The 20,050-nt window shown below is 40.1% G+C and overlaps 1 long non-coding RNA gene across 4 annotated transcripts in view; it reads left to right on the top strand.

Moving 5' to 3' along the window:
- The first annotated feature begins 3,261 nt into the window (after positions 1-3,261).
- Positions 3,262-20,050, top strand: part of LOC148400680 (uncharacterized) — a 99,553-nt gene continuing 82,764 nt past the window's right edge. For all 4 annotated transcript variants that reach the window (XR_015857664.1, XR_015857663.1, XR_015857665.1 and 1 more), the window contains exon 1: positions 3,262-3,763. This is a non-coding gene — a long non-coding RNA (uncharacterized LOC148400680). The remainder of the gene's footprint in view (positions 3,764-20,050) is intronic.

A 20,050-nucleotide genomic window follows, 5' to 3' on the forward strand; every position in this document is an offset into this window, starting at 1 on the left:
TCATAAAGTCATAAATGAAAATTCGCAAACGAAGACATGATTTCTATAACCTGGAATTGACAATCGAAAAGCAACGTTTTCCCAATTGTTCTATTATCTTAATTAAAATAAACACATACATTATTTTGTCGTTCACTTTGAAACATACTATACAGAAAGTTTGTATTCACTTTATTCAGTGCACCTTCTCAGAAAATTGACAAAAGTATGCAAACACTGCAAAATGCAACCACAATAATATCACTAAAACTAGTATTATCTTACAGTGTCAATTAATCCTGAACATTTAGTTTGTCCATCGTAATTTCATCTGGCTTGATTGACAAAAACAAAAAATCTCCCTTCTATTCCTGTTCAAACAGCCCTCCAAGGCCTTCCTACTGTATGCAATGCACACACTGCATACCATTCAAATGCATTCACGAGAAGATGCCAACCTCTGTAAATCAAGCACAATTTAAAACGCCTTCACGTCTTGTTATCCGTCCATTTCCTCTCTTGGTGGCATGCGTATGATTTAGCATCATAGTGTGTCGGATGTACATTGTGGGCTCTTTTTCCTCGTCCTGAAACAGCAGCTGAGGGGTGTAAGCTGTCATATTAAACCTCTGTGCTCACTCACTTAGCTCGCCACTCTCTCCGGGGCGCCCCTGTTTGTCTACACCACCGTTCCGGTTCAGTAGAGAGAGCAACAGGGAGACGAGAGACTCCATGTGCCTTCCTGTCAAGAACTCCTTCACTGAGCCTGTAAACAGACACACGCAGGCCTACACCACACGTACGTACAATGCTCTTAACACAGATAAGCCGACTGTGAGTCTGCTGACTCCAAAGGCTGGAGGCGTCCTGGCTCCACTTGCACTCACCTACTGTGGTTTCATTCATTATTGTTCTAATTAAAGCCTTTAAAGCCTTAATAAGGCCCCCCTGATTATGGCGGCGACCACTGTTATAGTTGAATAACATTTGTAAATTAATACTACGCCATTCTGTGGTAGTTAGTGGGTTAATAAGGTTAGTCTTTGAGGTTTGAGGTGATTGCACTTCAATGGGTTTTCCGCTGAGTGTGCTGGAAGGAAGCGGCTGTGTGCTGGCTGCACAGAAGAGGCCTTTGTTAGAGGAAAAGGTGCGCTGGGCAACCAATAGAGGGCATTGTTGTGTAACTGCAGGTACACAAGGCTTTGCCTTTGTTTGGGCAGGTAGTCATGGTTGCTGTGTTTTTGCTTCTTTTGACCTCTGCTCAGACTGATGGTTTTGCAATATGTTCAGATTTGTGCATTGAGCCATCAAACGAAACCGGCCATATTAATTTCATCTGTTTCTAAAGATAACGGGAATGTTCGTCTCACTTTCAGCAGAAATTATCAGTGTTTACAATTTAGTACAAACACGTACATTTGTATAAAATGTCAAATTAGCAACTGGTTTAACTTAGAATATTCTGACTCCAAAATGTTCTTAACTAAACAGTTACAATTATTATTATAATAAGAAAATGGCACAATCGACTGCACTTATATAGCGTTTTATCTACACTGCATGAAAGCGCTTTACAATGCCTCACATTCACTCATTCACACACACATTCATATTATTATTATTATTGATATTATTACTTTATTGTTGTTATTAAATTAATTTATTTCAGAGGAACTGTCAATTTGCCTTTTGAAATTTATTTTTTTGCACAAAGGAAAGGGACAAAACTAATCCACATTCATTTTAACACAATAGATGAGAGTTCAATGAAATGGGTGCCAATTTATTGATTTGGAGAAATAGACAAAAGAAAGGATTTAAATCTCGACCGGGTGCCATTAACTGTGAAGCGCAGGATAGACGGTCATGGATCACGAATGGCAGAAAATCCATCTGTAAATTCATCCATCTGTGCCTTTTTTTAAGTTTACCAAACAAAATAAAATAAACAGTTGAAACTTGGGCCATACCTTTTTGACCATCTGCCTTTCAGTGGCGAACAAGAACTATCAATAAAGTTTATTGTGTGAGCCTAAGTGGCAATACACATGGATTTCCTATCTTTCGGGTAGAGGAATGTTGGACTATTGGCTGGAGGCCTAATTGTATGTTTCCTTTATATCAAACATGAATATTTGAGTGTAGATTGATTTTAAATCCATCATGTAATTTATCAAAAAGCCTCCAAAACTTGTGGCAAAATTACTTAAATGTGATGAAACATAAGGTTTGTGTTGCATCATACCCCATACAGTCCATCATATACTGTATTAGCATAATCATTTAAACGGGCTGATACAACCAGGGTGGCAAGTTTCAGGCGAGGTTGACAAGCCTTGCATACGATATATGGCAGCAGCAGCAGCGAGGTCATTCATTCATTGGGTACACACGTTTTATCCTGGCCCTGAGTTCAGCATGCACTTGATATGTGATCTGTGGGAGGGGGGGCATTTATTGATTACTGTGGGGACTTAAGATGGAGTACGGTGGTGTGTGGACAGATTGTTCCAGGGTCCTGCACACTTAAGCCCTCGTCTTATCCATACTGAGACTCATACAGTAGCCACTATTTGACATGCTGATAACAGCGCCCGCTAGAAAAGAGAAAAATCGAGCATCACTGTACAAAAGATAAATACACCACATTATTATCCTGCGCTACAATTAGCTGCAACTGTTTTAAAGGGAGACTTTGACTGGCAAAGCAACTATGTTGGACAGTGCAATATACGCTATCTTCAGTTACAGAGGAAACTTAATGAGGTTTATCTTGTCTTCTTTTATGTTTAACTGTTTTTGGTTTTCTTTTGTACAATGTGGGTGTTTTTCCCCAATTGTGTACCTTCTGTCATCTAGAGGAGGAGCATTTTATTGTTTTTTCTGTTACTCAATGGAGTTGGTATTGACAATTTTTTTTTTACCAAAATAATTGATATGGATAATTTCCCGTGGCACACTTGATGATCCCTCAGTGTGCCACGGTACACTAGTTGTGAATCACTACTCTAATATATGAAATGAAAGCAGTTTTATCAATGATAAAAAAATGGAAATAGAAATCCAATAAAACATATTTTAAAAGATGTTTTGAAAAAAAAGTTTCACAACAAAACAACACAAAACCAAAAGCAGATGGAATATACAAGTAGCACTTGGTACACGAGAAAAATTGGCTCAGAGGTGCAAGACACATGGAAACAAGCAATGCAATGCAGCTTCCCCCTGCAACTGCCTTTAAATAGGCGCTGATTTGGACTTGCTGACAGGTGTGTTGCCAGGCACCGCCCATCCATGCTCACAAGTGACCTGGAATAGAGAACAAACATTTGAGGCTTGGGCATACAGGATTAAATGAGACGTTGCATAAAATCCTGATGGGAAATGTGTACATGGTGGAGAAAGTGAGACAGTCCAGCATGTAATGATGGAGTGTATTAAGTATGGAGAGGAGAGGAAACATTTGAAGGCAGGAGTGGAACAAGCACAGGTAGCATTTAGAATGAAAAGTATTCTGAAGGTAGAGATAGGAAAAGTTCAGTGTCAGTTATTTGAGTTTCTTAGGAAAACCGGGCTAAAGGAAAGGATGAAGTTTTTTTTGTTTTTTTTTAATTGTTATTAGTATTGTTAGTCTGTGACTGCCGGATCTCTCATCGTAATCTTCAACCGAGTGGATTGGGATAATGCCCTGCCAACAAACAGGACAGAAGAACAGAAGAACAAACATTTCTGACCACACACGACAGGAGCTACAGGAGTCTCAAAAACCAACAAGGAAAACAAGGTACAGTCCAATTAACACAATTCAACAAACAAAAATTCAATGTAGCAAATCAAAAATGAAAAAAAAAATATCCTCAACAAAATTAAACAAGATATGACTCGAGGAATGGTGACAACATGGTCACGGCAGCAACACCGAAAGAAACAATGAACCGACAATGACAGAAAAGAAAAAATACAGAACTAAATACACAAACTGACAATGTAGAGCTGGAAAACATGAGTTTCTGAAACCGGTTGACCAGAACAGGTGGAAATTCTCAAAACTTTATCTGCAGGTGGAGGAAATAGATGGGTGAATGAACTATGTGCCCAAAGTGACATTTTTATCACTGGCACCCCAAATTTGCTAGCAGCACCCCTGCATTCAACATGCACTATACAGGTCACCGTAAAAAAGGACAATCCTTCCAAACTGGTGCGAGAGCGTCCGGAGGGGCTGCAATGTGAGCTTGGCTGCGGTCTGTGTTCTCAGGTGATGGATAGACTCGGGGAGTAGGTGCTGGTGTGGGCAAGCTTTGACCTTGAACGTGGAAGAGTAAGCGTTAGCTCAGATATCTCACACGATACCCATACACAGCGGTTCATTACGGAAGAGCCCCCTTATGCAAAGTGCCGAGCTCAACACCGGTGGGCTGGCAAGAGCTTGTCTGGCTGAGCCCTGCTGACCGAACAATAAGACAACAGACTCCTCCTCCTTTTAAAAACAATGCCTAGTCAGGGTTACTTCAGCTGTACGGTTCCACAGAAGCTTACACATTCCAGTTCATTCAAAATTTTTTCTGTTTTTTCGTAGTTGGTTCAGCAAATTCTATAGCGATATGCCTATTTACAGTAATTTTTCTGTTTGGATATCTGCAAGTTTTCAATACTATAAAAGTTGAATGGCATGGCAAATGTTAAAAAAAAGAACACATCATACTTAAATGTTGACATACATAACTTGTATGCCAATGCCAGAGGTGAGCATTCCGTCCCATTTACGGAACGGTCTGTCCTTCCATCCATTAGCGAGGAGTACCGATTTTGTGGCTGAAGGACAAGGGACGAGGAAGTTAAAAAAAGCACAGACTGAGGATGGACGGAAGTGTTTTTTCATCCATCCATGTAATCTTCCCGATCCAGGTCTTGTCTCGACTCCAAAGTTGTGGTCCAATTTTGATGATTTTTATTGTACTTTGTGCTCAGTGTAATGTACAGTTAAAAGAAAACGGTATTGTCTTCTATATGTATATATGTGTCATGTTTTGGGGCCATGTGGCAATGCTCATGTGTGAAGAGACAACGACCCGATCAGAAGGAGCCATATTGTGGATGTTGCCTGGTGGACAGGCCTATCTGCTCCAGGGTAACCTTTTATCAGCTCCATTGGCATATCCTGAGCAGGATGACATAATCAATAATCAGAACTGTTAATCAATGGTATTCTAAATTAGCATTGACTGGGCCCGCAAGGTTAGCCAGCTTTATCGGTTTACATTAAGGAAAGCAACGCACTCGACAAAGGCCTGTGACTGGGATGTGCTGCTTTCACCCCTACACATCAGTCTTCATAACACACAAGAATACGGTCAACACATATTCTTTGACCATCTTTACTTTCACGCATTCATGGTTGTATTTATTAGTCTTCAAAAGCTTTTCTTTACCCGTATCGCTTCAACATGATTGTCACGCACAGACTCATTTGAATACAATGAAGCTCCAGTTGTATCTCATTATCGACATGGTCAGGTAGACAGAGGTCATTGATGTGTGTCACCTTTCACAAAATGGCCATCCGCGTCTCTGGGGGACTCTTGTTGGATTCTCGGCGAGTGCGGCATTACGCTAGTAGCGTGCAACCCACTAAGGGAGGGTGCGGGCCCACATCTCCCTAATTACCAGCGAGTGGAACACTGTCACAGCTGTCTGCAGGGTAGCTTTGGATGACCCTTGAGAATACACAGTTTAGCATCCCGTCCATAAAAACAGCATATTCTCAACAAACTATGCATTCCTATTCCTACTGTCTACAGGTGCCATCTTCATGCCTCATATATTATGTGTACTATGTGATTTCACAGTTTTTGGTAATCTCACATGCTTCAAGCGATACAATAAATAATACATGATGCCTGTCATAGTGTTTATTGCAATATGGCAAACATGAGTAGAAAATAAGCCTTTTAGTCTTCCTCTGTCGCAGCAAAGCTCAGTTGCATTATGACAATGTGACAACATGGAGGCTGCAGTCAAGCCTCCCCCGTCGCAGTAAGTTACAGACATGCTTTCACTTGGCCATCACAGCTTACACAGGCCACCTGGCTTGTCATAGTCTATTTCCTGCCATACACCGAGTGATGCGGCTCAATGAGACTGGACTGGACCACGGCGAAAATGAATTGTTCCATAATGCTAACTCAAAGCAAATCAGAAGATGTTCAAAATGAACTACGATTGTGTTAAATTATTTGAACCCACTGATAAACAAAGAAAAAATGATTTGTTTAAATGGGCTATTAGTATAATTAGTTATGTATTATTCATCCTGAATTACTTCACCTAAGTGCAATAGATGGGTGGTGAGTGAGCATCAGTGATACTTGTCTGATCTCCAAAGAGCTTTGTATCAGCGCGCCATCTTTGTCGATTTTTCCGCTCAGCCCATGTCTTCGCCTGCCGCCTGTCGAGCGCGAGCTCCCACTCCCTTTGTCCCTCGTGAAAGCCCTTGTCACCTCTGGCCCTCCTCCTCTCCTCCCCGTCTGTGAGGCTATTACAAGAAGCGCTCCTCCCTCCCCGCCTTGCCCGTGTATTGCCATTAGAAGACATGCATCCTGGGAGCTGCTGCTCACTCCTCTGTGTTTTGATTAATATTTTAGCAGCCTCGGGGAGGAAATGGGTCTTCCTCTGAGCTAATCCGTTATGCGGTGGATGCTCGGACCAGAGGAAAGGAAAGATGATAGACGAGGAAGGTCGAGCTTTGCTGTTTTTATTTTCCATGTCAGAAAGTTGTTGTGACAATCGATACCAACCAACACAGCTGCTGCTTGAATCAAACACAAGATTTATTGCGTATAAGAACTATTGTGCATACTCAAGTAACCCTTTTTACTTTTCCCATGTATGTATGACGCTATTTTTGGCGGTGCAATTTATATAAATTTGTATTGATGTTCTTATTCAAATTCCTTTTTTATATATATACATTCACTTTCATTGATTGCCACACTCCTATTTATATTTGTTTACAAAGGAGCTTGACTCAAGAGCTGCCTTTTGCTTTTATTGTCCAAAGCAATGAGGGGTGCTTTTATCACCATTTGCCTGCAGGTCAAAGGTGAGCATGGAGACAAATGAGCTAACTGTACAACAATGACCCAAGTGTTCCGAGCCTGGAATCATCCCAGAAGTCTGTTAGTTGGTGACTCAAGGAGACAAAGTGCATGGGAGGAATTTTCAGAGATACATGCTAGGAACATCTAGGATATTATTTTTTTCACTTGGGATCAGATAGATTCAGATTTTGTATTTAGTTAGGTTGTCTTTGTGAGATATGAAACGGGATTTGGTTATTGGAAACAATGTGAGAAATCTAAAAAGTAGAATCAAAAATCAATATTTTTTTTACAACACTGTATATCTTCTGAATTTTACCTTCCGGTGTCTTCTGTAATTCTGAACTGTTCCGGCAGTATTGTTTGGGAATTTACTCCAGCGGTGTTGAAGAGGATGGAGGTCAAACGTTAACAATTACTCAGTGTGTTCGGAACAGCAGGACACGATGAGTAAGTGAGGCACATTAGGAACATACAAATGAAGGCTTGTCTTTATGGTTTGAGGGCCTTATTTTCAATTCTGCAAGTCTTTTTGGCACAGTGTCCTTGGGACGGGTGCTTTTCTATCTATGACAGGCCTTGACTTGCTAAAGATGGCGATGTTTCATTTGGTTAAAGGCAGCTGGGATCATGTGTTTGATGTGTGCACGGATGGTGCTTCCTTAAAATGTCCTTTGCTTTTTACGCCATGTTTATATGACTTTATGTGCTTTATGGGAAATCTTGAAAAGAGCTAGTGCACATTTGGAGGATATACTTGCCTCTAGGTGTCTTCTTGGTATTGTGAATATATTTTCCACAAATGGCATCTGTAATGTTTGTTAAGGGAACGATACTGCCTGCACAATAAGACAATTAGAAATGGTCTAACTAGGTAGCAAAACAAACAAACAATAACATTTTATTGTATTTGACCTTGCTATTTAAGGCAAACAGTTCAGGGCTGTTTTAAGAGTGCAGTTGCTTTTATTTTATTTTAGTCTGGTTTTGTCTGCCGAAAGAGTCCACTGACAGTCACTGCAGCAAATATGAGAATTATCGAGCCTCGTGTCTCTTGGTCTTGTAATGTTTCTTCATTAAAAGTGACAGTGAAGCCAGAGGCAGGGGAAGTGTTGGAGCTCTACAGACCTGTCACCACCTTCTCCACAAACCATAATTTAATGCCCGTACCATAATTGAAATAATTCTCTCACTTACTGACAAGGCTGCCAAATGGTGAACCCGAAAAGTGCAGACATAGGAAATAATGTTGCCCCTCATGGCATTTCCCGCTAAAAAATCATCTTATATTAAAATGCATTAAATGCATAAATTGTCCATCTAATGGTTAGTGGGAGGTTCATTCAATGTTGCAGTATAAGTGAGTTTCATGCTTAAAACAAGACCCTAATAAATGACAATAAATCTGTAGAGCCATCCATATTTTCATAGTGCTAAATGTCTGCTTCGTTAATCCCTTTCTGTTCACTGGCCGTTTGCAGGAAGGTAATTGGCGGGTCTTTCCACGATTGATGGAAATCTTAGCCACACCTAGACATAAGAATTGCTTTGATTTTTACCTGCTCAAAAACTTGACTTAAACTTAATTAGCCTTAACAATAACAGGCCAAGTTGGCTTCACTAAAATGTCACAGTCAGCACAAAATCAAGTACATTCATTACGCTGACCTCAAGATTTCCACTGAGAGAAGACATGATGGAATGGCGTCAAATTAATCAAAATGTGGGAAAAAAAGACAAATTGAAAGACGCTACGGTTGTTCGAAATTGAGTTAATGTATATTCAACATAGACTATTCACAGGATTCCTTGCAACAACTGAAACTAATTGACTCAAAAGAATATACTGTACTTATAAGGTGTAGTCATGCTAAAATTCAGGTTGCTTTCAATGTGTCAAACCCAAGTGATATAAACCAAGAGCACCAGGCTTCAGATTGTGATTTCATTTAAATTTGATATAAACCAAGAGCACCGGACTTCAGATTGTGATTTCACAGAATCAGAATCTTTCGCTCATTTTCCCCCCCTATTTGAAATAAATATCTGCGGTCGTGTCCTCACAAGCCCTTCACTGATATTACCTCAATTGTTTGAGTCAGACGTTAATGCCCATGGCACTGACACTGTTGTATCCATTTTTAAGAAATGCTTTTGTGTCAGACTCAATTAAGAGATGGGAATTTCAAAGCTTTGAAGAATGGAGGAGATCCTGGCTCAGTTTCCTCATCAGTGTCTTTTATTTTTGGCTGGTCATCTCATCAACAGCGGAGCTGCTCGTACCACTGTTTGCTTGGTCAACATTAATATTTAAGTGTTAGTCACCATTGGATTGTTCTTTTATTAACGTCATAATTATAAATGCATTTTCATTTTCTTTCTTCTCATTATCTGTAATTGTCTATGTTAACGCGATCATTCCACTTTTGGCAAGTCCCTTATCTATAATTTAAAAAAAGTCACGTTAAGGTGTTTGTACGGCATGAGAAAATGTTTTTGTCGCAAACTTCTGTTTGGTTTATGCTGAGCAACATTGGAACGGCATTCACGTTAAATTTTGAAACAGCTGCGCATGGACACAAAAACAACTGCACTTCATCACTGCCATCAATAAGAAGAGATGTATGATTGATTAATAAAGCTTTTGTCAATACCAGGATACAAAAACAACCCCCTGCACATGCCACCAAATCCACTTTTAAATCAGCCAGGCACTTGTATCCATCCTTCCGTGAGCATGATTTATATAGGCAGTCAATGAAAAACACTGGGTTGCGCATGGCTACATAATGGAATCGTGAGCTAAGTTGGAGTGCACAAGGGCCCCTTACTCAAGGAGCATTTACTTACTCTAAGTGTACAGATTAGCATAAGAAAAGCTGTTCCATAACATGCGCACACCTCTCTAATTGAGCTATTGTTCATGTAAGCGGTGTGATTTTCTTGCTCGGATGAGTGTGTGTGCGTGTGTGTGCTTGCGAGCCTGTGCGAGTGCATATGAAAGGGAACTTATTTCTTCAAATTGATCCCTGCAAGTCAACAGGAAAGGACATAGGGGGCGTTGGCAAACAGACGCTAACTCAGCCAATAATGAACAGGGTGCTTTTAATGTGAAATCCATGGCCTCTCAATCGGGGCCATTGATCAAAAGTGCCTCCTGTCCGTTTGATTTCTTGCCCGCCTCGTGTACTTTCAAGCGGCCGTTGATGTCGAATCGCGCTGCTTTTGGTGATGTCGGTATGGAGCAAGGACAAGGGAGGCTCCCTGGGGTGCGTCTGAAACAATTGTGACTGCAACAGGCAAGGATGAGTTTTAGTCACCTTGGTACAAGCTCCCCACTGTGCCCTGACTTTGACTGGACGTCTCTCAAAGCTTTTAACAGGCAGATGTAATAGCTCTGTGGTTTCGGAGAAGCCGCGAATGAAGCATCAAGCTGGCGTCTCTCGTGGCTTCAGATGTGGTCTAAATTGTACTTAATGCGCTGACATGGTAATCCATCTGAAAGTGTGATGCTTTATGCTGATTTAGACAGGAAATCAGAAACCTCGTGAGTAATTAACCCAAATATCTCCTTCTGTTGTCCCCGACCCATTAAGCAAAGGTGATCTTATGTTGGTTCCCTTTTGGAGGATACAGATTTTGTTGTCATTAATGCTGTTATTGGAGAGCAATTTGTGGAAACCCACCGGCAATTCACATCCAGTCGTCTAAAAAAATGTTCATAATTACCTCTAATAATAGCTGAGATGATCCTCTTTAATGTTATTTCAAATTCATCTTATAAAAGTACCTCTAAAAATAAACGGCTTACAGAATATTTGCATCTCCTGCCAAGATCTCAAGTGGGATTCAAAATAACTACTCAACTTCTCAGTACGGCACTAATATTAGTTGCTCAATGCCAGGCATAAAAGATATATGACTGGGAGTACTGTTACATTGACATGGTGTTGCTGCACCATCTGCTTTCAACCTATTGCTAAACGGGTTAAAGCACAGCAACACATTTGCTAATTTGTGTTAGGCTAAGTTATGGCTGTTTTGAATGCACAGGTAAAAAGGGAAATATAAATAAGTAAGTAAGTACAAACACAATTCTGTCCATGTCTCCTTGTTTTCTAATTCCCCATTAGGAAATAATGAAATGTGAATTAACTTTTTATTTCAGGTATTTTCACCTGTGCAGTCACTGAAATTCTAACTTTCATAGGAGTGTATAAATATTAACGCTGTACAAAAAAAAATCACGAAATAAAAACTAAATCATCTAATGCGATCACAGCGCTTTTCAGTCGAGGAAATCATTGGTACCAAGGAAATTTTTCTTTCTTCCTCAGCAATTGTGCTCATCAAACAAGCAATTATATCATCTCATTTAGTGATAACAAGTGCCAACAAGGATTTAAGAGTTGTTCTGAAATTCCATCCGCTACTCAAAGACACAGAAATACACTTATGATGTTCAAACAATGTCAATGTTCCTTTTTTAAGTTAAAATAGAATGATGAGAGGCATTAGCATCACTGCTTTTCTCAGATTTAGCTGCCCTGTTTGTGTTCAATGACACGGATCCACACACACACACAAAAAAAAAAACAGGAAAATTAATTAATGTGCCGTATCTAATATACACAGATTATGGAAACACACAGTCCCAGGCTGTCCTCTGCGGTGATATTTTAAAGCCGTCATTCCCACCACAGACGTGTTCTCCCGAGACCACCGAGAGCAGCTTCCGGAGGCTTCTCTCTCCCTGAAACACAAGATGCCCATTACATCTTTTCATTTTTCAACTCCTCCTCCCCCATTTGCTTTGCTCACTCTCCCTCCATTTTTCTTCCTTCGTTTCTGAGGCTTTATCCATTTCATGTTTGGCGAAACTCCCCAGACGAGCCAACACGAGGAAACATGATGCCGCAAATCTTTGATATCTTAAACAGAGGGCATAGTGCCAGCGCTCTTGCCAGATAGGAAACCGGTTATCCAGGAGAGGAACATCATCCTGAATCAAACAAAATGAATAAATAATCGAGGTTGCAGACACACTTTCGTACTTGCGGTGCATGTCTGCCGAGGATTGCTTTACCAGCCCAAGTGATTAGTCTGTTGGCAGAACTGTTTGGTTTCAATCATTCACAGTATGAAACGGCAGAGCAATCCAGTCATCTGCCTTTCACCATGCTTAAACAACAGGGAATTTGAAAAAGGCCTCTGCTCACTTTAAATTTACAGCAACATGCGTGCTCATGTTATTTGTGCCATCTGTTCAAGTTGTGTTCAAATGTGTGTTTGCCGCTGTAATTTCCAACCAGCAGATTCAAATTTAACATTTAACTCCACAAACAATTGAAGAAAAATGTCTTTTGCTCAATAACACATGGCTACTTACTTTCCTGACATAGCATGCAGTCAGAGATAATATTTTAAATGCAATTTCAATTTTCATAAGGTTACATTCCTAATGTTTATAAGTCAGCCACCTCGATCCTGTTTATAGAATAGCTGGTATTAAACGGGAGATTAAATTTTAGCTGGCTGAATGTAATACAAACGCAAAATTATGCCTCTATTTTCAGGCCAAGCTGTGCATTGTCATTTATTTATGAGGTATTTTTGCCCTAGCCTCCATTTCCTTTGCAAACCTGACGGTGAATATGGAAATGGTGTTTGCCTGTCTGCGCGCGGACATTCATGCATGTCTACGTATATGTGCTCCTTTGTGTGGGCATCTTTTAATGTTTGTCTTTTATAGTGCATTCAGTACAAACTTGTGCCATTGCTACATGGATGCTGGTGGCTTCAACATACTGTTTTAGAGGCCCCAAATTTACATCCATCCTTCCAAAGCACTAAATCACTTGTCTTTACCACATTCTCTTCTCGTATCCTTGCACAGGCAGACTTTTATTGCCACTTTTACAGTTAGTCGCCATTATCCTTAAATGGGTGGGTCCATCGCTCAGGTTATTCCCTCAGAAGCACTTTATGTTTGAAGAAATACACTGAAAATAGTTTCTATAGTGTCTGGGATTTTCTTAGTGTTGTAATGTTCATACAATACATCACACTAGTTCTACTAAACTCCAATGGATATAAAAAGTCTACACACCCTTGTTACATTCAGTTTCGTGTTAAATGGGTGTCACGATTAAAGTGCTTTTGATGAACACCAAATACATTTCTGATGCTCAAGTAGACACTTCCTGCTATTTTTTGCTCCCTTGAAGAGGCTTGTTGGTTTGAGTTGTGAATCTAAGCCATGCATTTTTGGCAGCAGTCAGGCCCTCTGCCACATGACAACACTGCAGCAAGAAAGAACCAAAAACTCAACCAGACCCAAATATGACCAAAACTGAAAATACCAAAATCCAATAAAAATCAAAACACATCTAGCTGAAAATCCGTTGAGGTCATAGGTCACTGAGGTTGGACCTGAGAGGCATTTGATGGGATTAATGGCAGTCCTCTCAAGTACAAACTTCTTATACGTCAATCTCATCCAAGAAACGGTTCGATAAACTTTGCTTTGTGTACTGGAAAATGGAAAAGAGCCTTCCTCAAACTGTTGCCACAAAGTTAGACACATAATTGAGTGGTCTCTCCTGCCTAACCCCTGATTGATTCATTAATTGATTAAAAGTTGTGTCCTAAGACTTTTGCCCATATAGAGTTACTTATGCTATAGTGCATACTAGCTATCGTAATGTAAAGCTTTCAACTTTTTCCGTCTTAGCCACTGGCACCCACTTACAGTATGTGAGCTGGCTCTGTGTTGTGTCCTGATAACATGGGTCAGAGATGGAGAATCCATCCAGCACCTTTTGCAGGATATGAAAATAAAATCCTTGTCCGGTCAGTTGCTGTGCTCGCTTCCTATAGATGCCCGAGCATGAATAAAGCATAAGGGCTGCAGTCCACCCGACACCGGGACTAAATCACCCTTATTTACAACCACTTGAAGGCTTTAGTTGGCACGCAGAAAGCAGAAATATCTCATTAAGAAGCTTTTAGATCTTCTAGAGAATTGCTGGCTTATTGGAAAAGATGTTTTTATGTCCACTAAAGGTTTCAGGGGGGTTCAGGAAGTTACCGCAAACTTTAGAGTCGTAATGTAAGCTCCCTGATTTTACTTTTATCTTTCACCCTGAACAATGTATTAGTAGACGACACATTCTCACCCTTTTGTATTGTCTTGAGAGCGTCTTAAGGAACAGAAGCCTATAATTGGACCGTATTTACTGTTTTCTTTCTGCTACTGGAGTAAAGCAAAAATAGTGTTATGCTTGTTGTCGAATGTGTTTCGTAACTGAAACATATACGATAACAAATTAACTTTTTTTTTTCTTTTTCAATCACCGTCCTCTATAACAAATGCTAAAATGTTTCCCATCTTCAGGTGTATCTCTCCTTCTAGCTGTAAAATCCTACATTTCCGCTGGGCCAGATCACTTTAAACCACAATGCCAGTCCTCAGTAACTTTAGAGCCCCTATAGACTCCTTTCAATAGACCTCCAACCCTCACTTTGATCCTTGTTCAGCAATGAGCACAGTCTGGTGACTCTGCAAGTGTCAGTATTAAAGTAGCTCTAATGCTGCTGATGTATTCACTTCATGATGTCCTTGTTAAAGTGGGATATTTCTTGAAATTCTTTATTTTTCTCCTAACTGTCAAATGAGATTTATCTATAATGAATGGTTTACCATACAGGAATTTAAAGGGACCACAAGGAGTCTTGGTTCAGCTTTGATAAACGCAACTGGCGTCATCTTGATATAACAGGCAGCAGTCATGTTTGGCTTGGTGACTGGAGAGTCTCGTGATCTGGACCCACGGGTGAATATGTCTTGGAGTAAAATGACTTAATCAGAACTATTTAATGGAGGGATTCATGTTTCTTTTTTTAATGAAAGAAAGCTGCTATTGAAAAAAGTACATAACTCTGTTCTGCCACACTCATTAGAATGCCTCCACAGTGATAGGTAATGGAGATGGAGCACCTTAGTTCAGTATTGAACCTTCTTTACAGTTTGGGGCTGCTACAGTTCTTGCTTGTGTTTGGCAATGTGGAACGGAACTGGAACAAATTAGAGTTACAGTCAGAGTACACAATGAATGGATTTGTTGATGAGTGCTGTGCTAAGTGCAGTGTGAAAAGACTTTAAGAGCACTAAACAAGTATGAGGTGTTCATTTTGACTTATTCTCAGGTCTATCGCATTTGAAAAAATCAGCACGTGTCTACACCTTCTTACTTAACTTTCACCAAGCCCAGATTCTTCTTTCAATAGCCTCATATTCCTGCGTCTGCTCATTACTCTTACAAGTAGGTCTAGGCAAATATGAACATGACTTTTACAATAACTCCAATTCATTTTCCCTCCCATACAAGTGTTGGGGTGATTTTGAAATGACCTTTATTTGGTAGGTAATTTGTACAAACTCGCGATTGTGATCTCTCCTGGCACAAAGTGCTGCTTCAGCAAGGTTCCCTCCTGTTCCTCAGCATGGTCCTCTCTTCCCTCCCAAGGTGTCCTCTGGCTGTGCGAGCCTCTTTGAAGGCCCCCCCGCTTCCTTCTATAATGGAATCGCTCTGCACTCTTTCTGGTTGCAATACGAAGGGGCGATATTTCCCCACTGATAAAGATCCCTCTTCCTCTCATTTCATGCGTCTTCCGCTGGATGCAAAGCTGCGCAAGATTAGATGTGTCACTCCTCCCTCAAATCCCCTTTACACAAAAGTTCCCGTAAGCTTTGACCAGAAAAGAAAGCGAGAATTAATTTAATTGCTATTCAAGTGCCGCTGAATAAGATGGTAGAACTGTACATATTAGGATGAACATTGTTTCTTTTTTTTTTTTACCTTGTGACTACAAAAGGAAACGTTACCCTAAAATCAGAGTGAAGAAGATTGGCTTGAGGTCATCTCCAATATCTGTTAAATTCAGTGCGGCTGACAGATGTGTCAGAGATTCTCTCCTTGCTGTCTAAACGAAGCCAGGAGGAGGTTAGTTATGATAATGAACCCCCTGTGAGTGTATGCCAATGTGCACACTGATGGGAACACACTTCCTCTCACTTCTAATCTAATGAAGAGGTTATAAAAGACACCAGAGGTAGAAGTATGCACACCTCCACGTCAAGCAGAAAGTTTTTGCGAATGCTCAAATGCTACAGAATATAACAAATACTTTTAATGTTTTTACTAGGAGTGCATATTACACCTTATGTGCTACTTTGTGTGTTTTTGTATTTGAAGTATGTTTTGTCGAGGTGGAATTGCCCATGAAACAATAAAGTCAAAATTTGACTTGCTCTTCTATCATGATTACAACTAATTTGGCTGACATGTTACAGAAATACAAAGTTGATCACGCCATCAATTCTTCTATATGTTAAATTTTACTACCAAGGAATATAAAGGTCTAAAATTATAAGAGAATGCCAGAGAGCCCAATTGCGGCTTATTTTTTAACTCCGCCCGCAAATGTTTGGACAACTGTCATAGTGGAAAAAAAGCAGCAAAAGTCAGTGCTAATTTTTTCTCAGTCTTGTTACATTTCGGCATTTTATGCTACTTATTTATTCAAAGTCAAAGTCAGCTTTATTGTCAATTTCTCCACATGCCAAAGACACACAAAGAAACCGAAATTTCGTTCCCCCCTATCCCACGGTGACAAGAAATGGCTCACAACAGACAAACAGTAAACAAGTATAACAAAAGCGTGCCGAATAAATAATGAATAAATAACACAACAATAAATAAATAAATAATTAAGAGGAGCACAAAAAGAAAAAAAAACAAAAAGAGCAAGTGCGCGTACAGCAGACATTCCCGAAAATAGCGCAACAGTGCCGCACGCTACGCAGAAGGGGGTAGCGAGTTCAGGGCCCTAACAGCCTGGAGGAAGAAGCTGTCGGCGAGTCTGGTGGTGCGGGAGCGCAGGCTCCTGTACCTCTTCCCAGAGGGCAGAAGGTCAAACAAAGAGTGAGCCGGGTGACTCACATCTCTGGCAATCGAGGTTGCCTTGCGGGTGAGATGGGAGGTGTAAATGTCCTTCAGGGAGGGAAGCGAAGCACCAATAATCTTACCAGCCGTATTCACTATGCGCTGCAGGGCCTTCAAGTTCTGGTCAGTGCAGTTACCACCCCAGACAGCGATGCAACTGGTGAGGACGCTCTCAATGGTGCCACGGTAGAATGTAGACAGGACTGCCTGAGGAGCACATGCACGCCTGAGCTTCCGCAGGAAGTACAGGCGGCGCTGAGCTTTCTTTGCCAGTGACGAGGTGTTCGCGGACCAGGAGAGGTCCTCACTGATGTGCACCCCCAGGAACTTGGTGCAGCTCACCCTCTCCACCACAGCACCGTCGATGATCAGTGGCAGGTGTGTTTTGTGACCCTTCCGGAAGTCAACAATGATTTCCTTGGTCTTACCGACGTTCAGCAGGAGGTTGTTGTCCCTGCACCACGTGGTCAGAAGGTCAACTTCCGACCTGTACCGAGTCTCGTCGCCCTTCGTGATGAGACCCACCATCTCATCATATCATATCATCAAATAAATATATTTATGTATTTAGGAGAAAATTACAGAAATAACTATGAACTCTAATACTTCAACTTTATTTTCATAGCTGTTGTTAAGACTTGTCTTTTCAGTGAGGCCCGAATATTTCCCCATAAGTAAAAACTCTTGACCAGAAATGAAGAAACATATTTGTCAGTGTAATACAAGTATGCTTCAGTATATTTTTTGACTTGGTATATCTGCTAGAGCATTAATCACAGTCTAAACATAAATGTCTAGTTTTAATTTTAACATGCAGATGAATGAATTTCTAACGAGACGTAGACGTGCCTGCAGCCTGTTTCATTATTTCACAACCTTGTCAACTTCAAGAGGTTTGAACTGGTGACCCTTTGGTTTGACTTCCATTATGTGATGGCCGATAAACATTTTTTGGTACAAAAAAAGAACTTTGTGGTAGTTCTGAAACCAACTGTCATGTTTTTACGGAAATGTCAAGTTAGTAGCTTATTGATTGTCATGTTGTGTCATTTGTGTGTGGGCTCTCCTCTGATGTTCCTTTGCCCTTTCCTGTTTCTGAAGCAGCGTAAAAGGGGGACTTCCTTCCAGATGTGTAGGCGGTCTTTTCATATGTCAACTGGTACTGTGATCAAAGATTAAAATTGCAGACAGTGAACCTGTGTGTCCGTGCCCTTGTCAACTTTTTGGTAAATATAACATGTTGCACATTTTAATGACTGTTGGGTGTCCTTCTGACAGAATAAGTGCTTGTGACTTAATGTTTTTGTAAAGAAAAAAAAAAAATCTTTTGGATCTTTTGTGTCATATTACTACTTTCCTTTTGTGCATTGCACTTGTATTTTAGGGTTCAATGTTGTGAATGTTATATTTATGATGAGTAAACAGAGGTAATGTACCAATAGAAAAGATCTATTCAAACATAATGAAATAAACGTATGTATATTGCATACATTTATCATTAGAATGACTTGATATGCACACTATAGACATATTTTGAAATCATACACCCTCTTTTTAGATTGGAATTTTCCTTCTTTATTTGATCTATTTAATGATTTGAAGTTAGTTTTTTGTATAAGCAGAAGACTAGCAAAGTAAGAATTGCATTGTTCAGCGCTATTGTGTCTTTACTGTGCCACGTGAAAAATAAGCATCTAAAATCTTGAAGATGTCAGTTAAGATGCGTTGATAGAAATAATTTACGTAATATTCTTTTATATGCAACTTAGAAATAATGTCATTTACTTGCTACAGAAATCCCGCAAGTAAATTTAGTAGACTACCACTTCTCCAGAGAATGTATGTGTAGCTGCAAATATGTTCAAGCATATGAAAAATGAGCCAACCACTCAGCTTTTTGAGGAATTGGCACTAAAGTGTAAGCTTGCAAACAATAGCTGCCATAGTAGCAGTTTTTTTTCAGCGCTAGACGAAGTCTTATTAAAAGATCAAAAAGTAACACCGAAGGCTTTTCCTCCTAGAAAAGATGTTTCCACTCTTTCTAATCTACTTCAACATCAGTGCCCGTTCATCCAATCAGCTTCCAAATGCCCGTTTCGGATTTCACTTTCCTGATCCCAGAAGCAAAGCAAGTGGCATGCCAGGTTGAGGAGGCATCACTTCAAACACAAAAACATGCTTGCAAAAACATTTACATGGCAATGAATAATTTCAGCGAGGGTCAGGCACCGCTTTACCTCGTACTACCCCGCTGACCGCAGACCGATCGATAACGTCTACAAGGTGTCGAGTTGTGCTTTGATAGGAGAGACTTTATAATTATTTATTTATTTTTTTGCTTTGTCGCCAGTATTTGTGAATCATCAGCTAGTTTTTTTTTTGCGGGGCTGGGTGCAGAGATCAGGCATCATGTTTCCATGTGTAGTAGTAAGAACACTTGCCATTGTTGCTGCATTTTAGTCCAAACTTAAAGAAGAGGAATTATTTAGAGTTATATTTTCCGAAAGTCTCTTAAGGACCACTGACCAGGACACAGTTTTAAATGTTTGATCAGTTGTTGGGCATGAATATTACTTGACCTAAAATGTAAGATAACAAAAACAAAAAGTCGTTTTCTTATTACTTTTACAAAGATATGTTCAAAATGTAACCCGGTTATATGAATACATTATTTTATGTAACCCAGATAATTAAGCCAGCGATATCTTCTGTAGTACAGATAAGGAAGGCAAAACCGGGACATTCTATACGGAGTACAAAAGTATTCACGACAAAATGCAGCACCAAACAAACAAACAAAGCAACAGGAAATTTCTGCTCTGCCTTTTGTTTGTTTGTTGTATTTTCAGTTTGCACGCAGATTAAACATTGTAAATGAATGTGGTAATTAACGCAGGCGTTGTAGGAGTGTGTGTAGGTGCTGCTTTTTCTACTTGTTTTCCTCAGATGAAAGGAGCATCATTT

The sequence above is a fragment of the Syngnathus floridae genome, chromosome 3 (assembly GCF_059516105.1).
Source record: "Syngnathus floridae isolate MCC-2025c chromosome 3, RoL_Sflo_1.0, whole genome shotgun sequence".
Lineage (NCBI taxonomy): Eukaryota > Metazoa > Chordata > Actinopteri > Syngnathiformes > Syngnathidae > Syngnathus > Syngnathus floridae.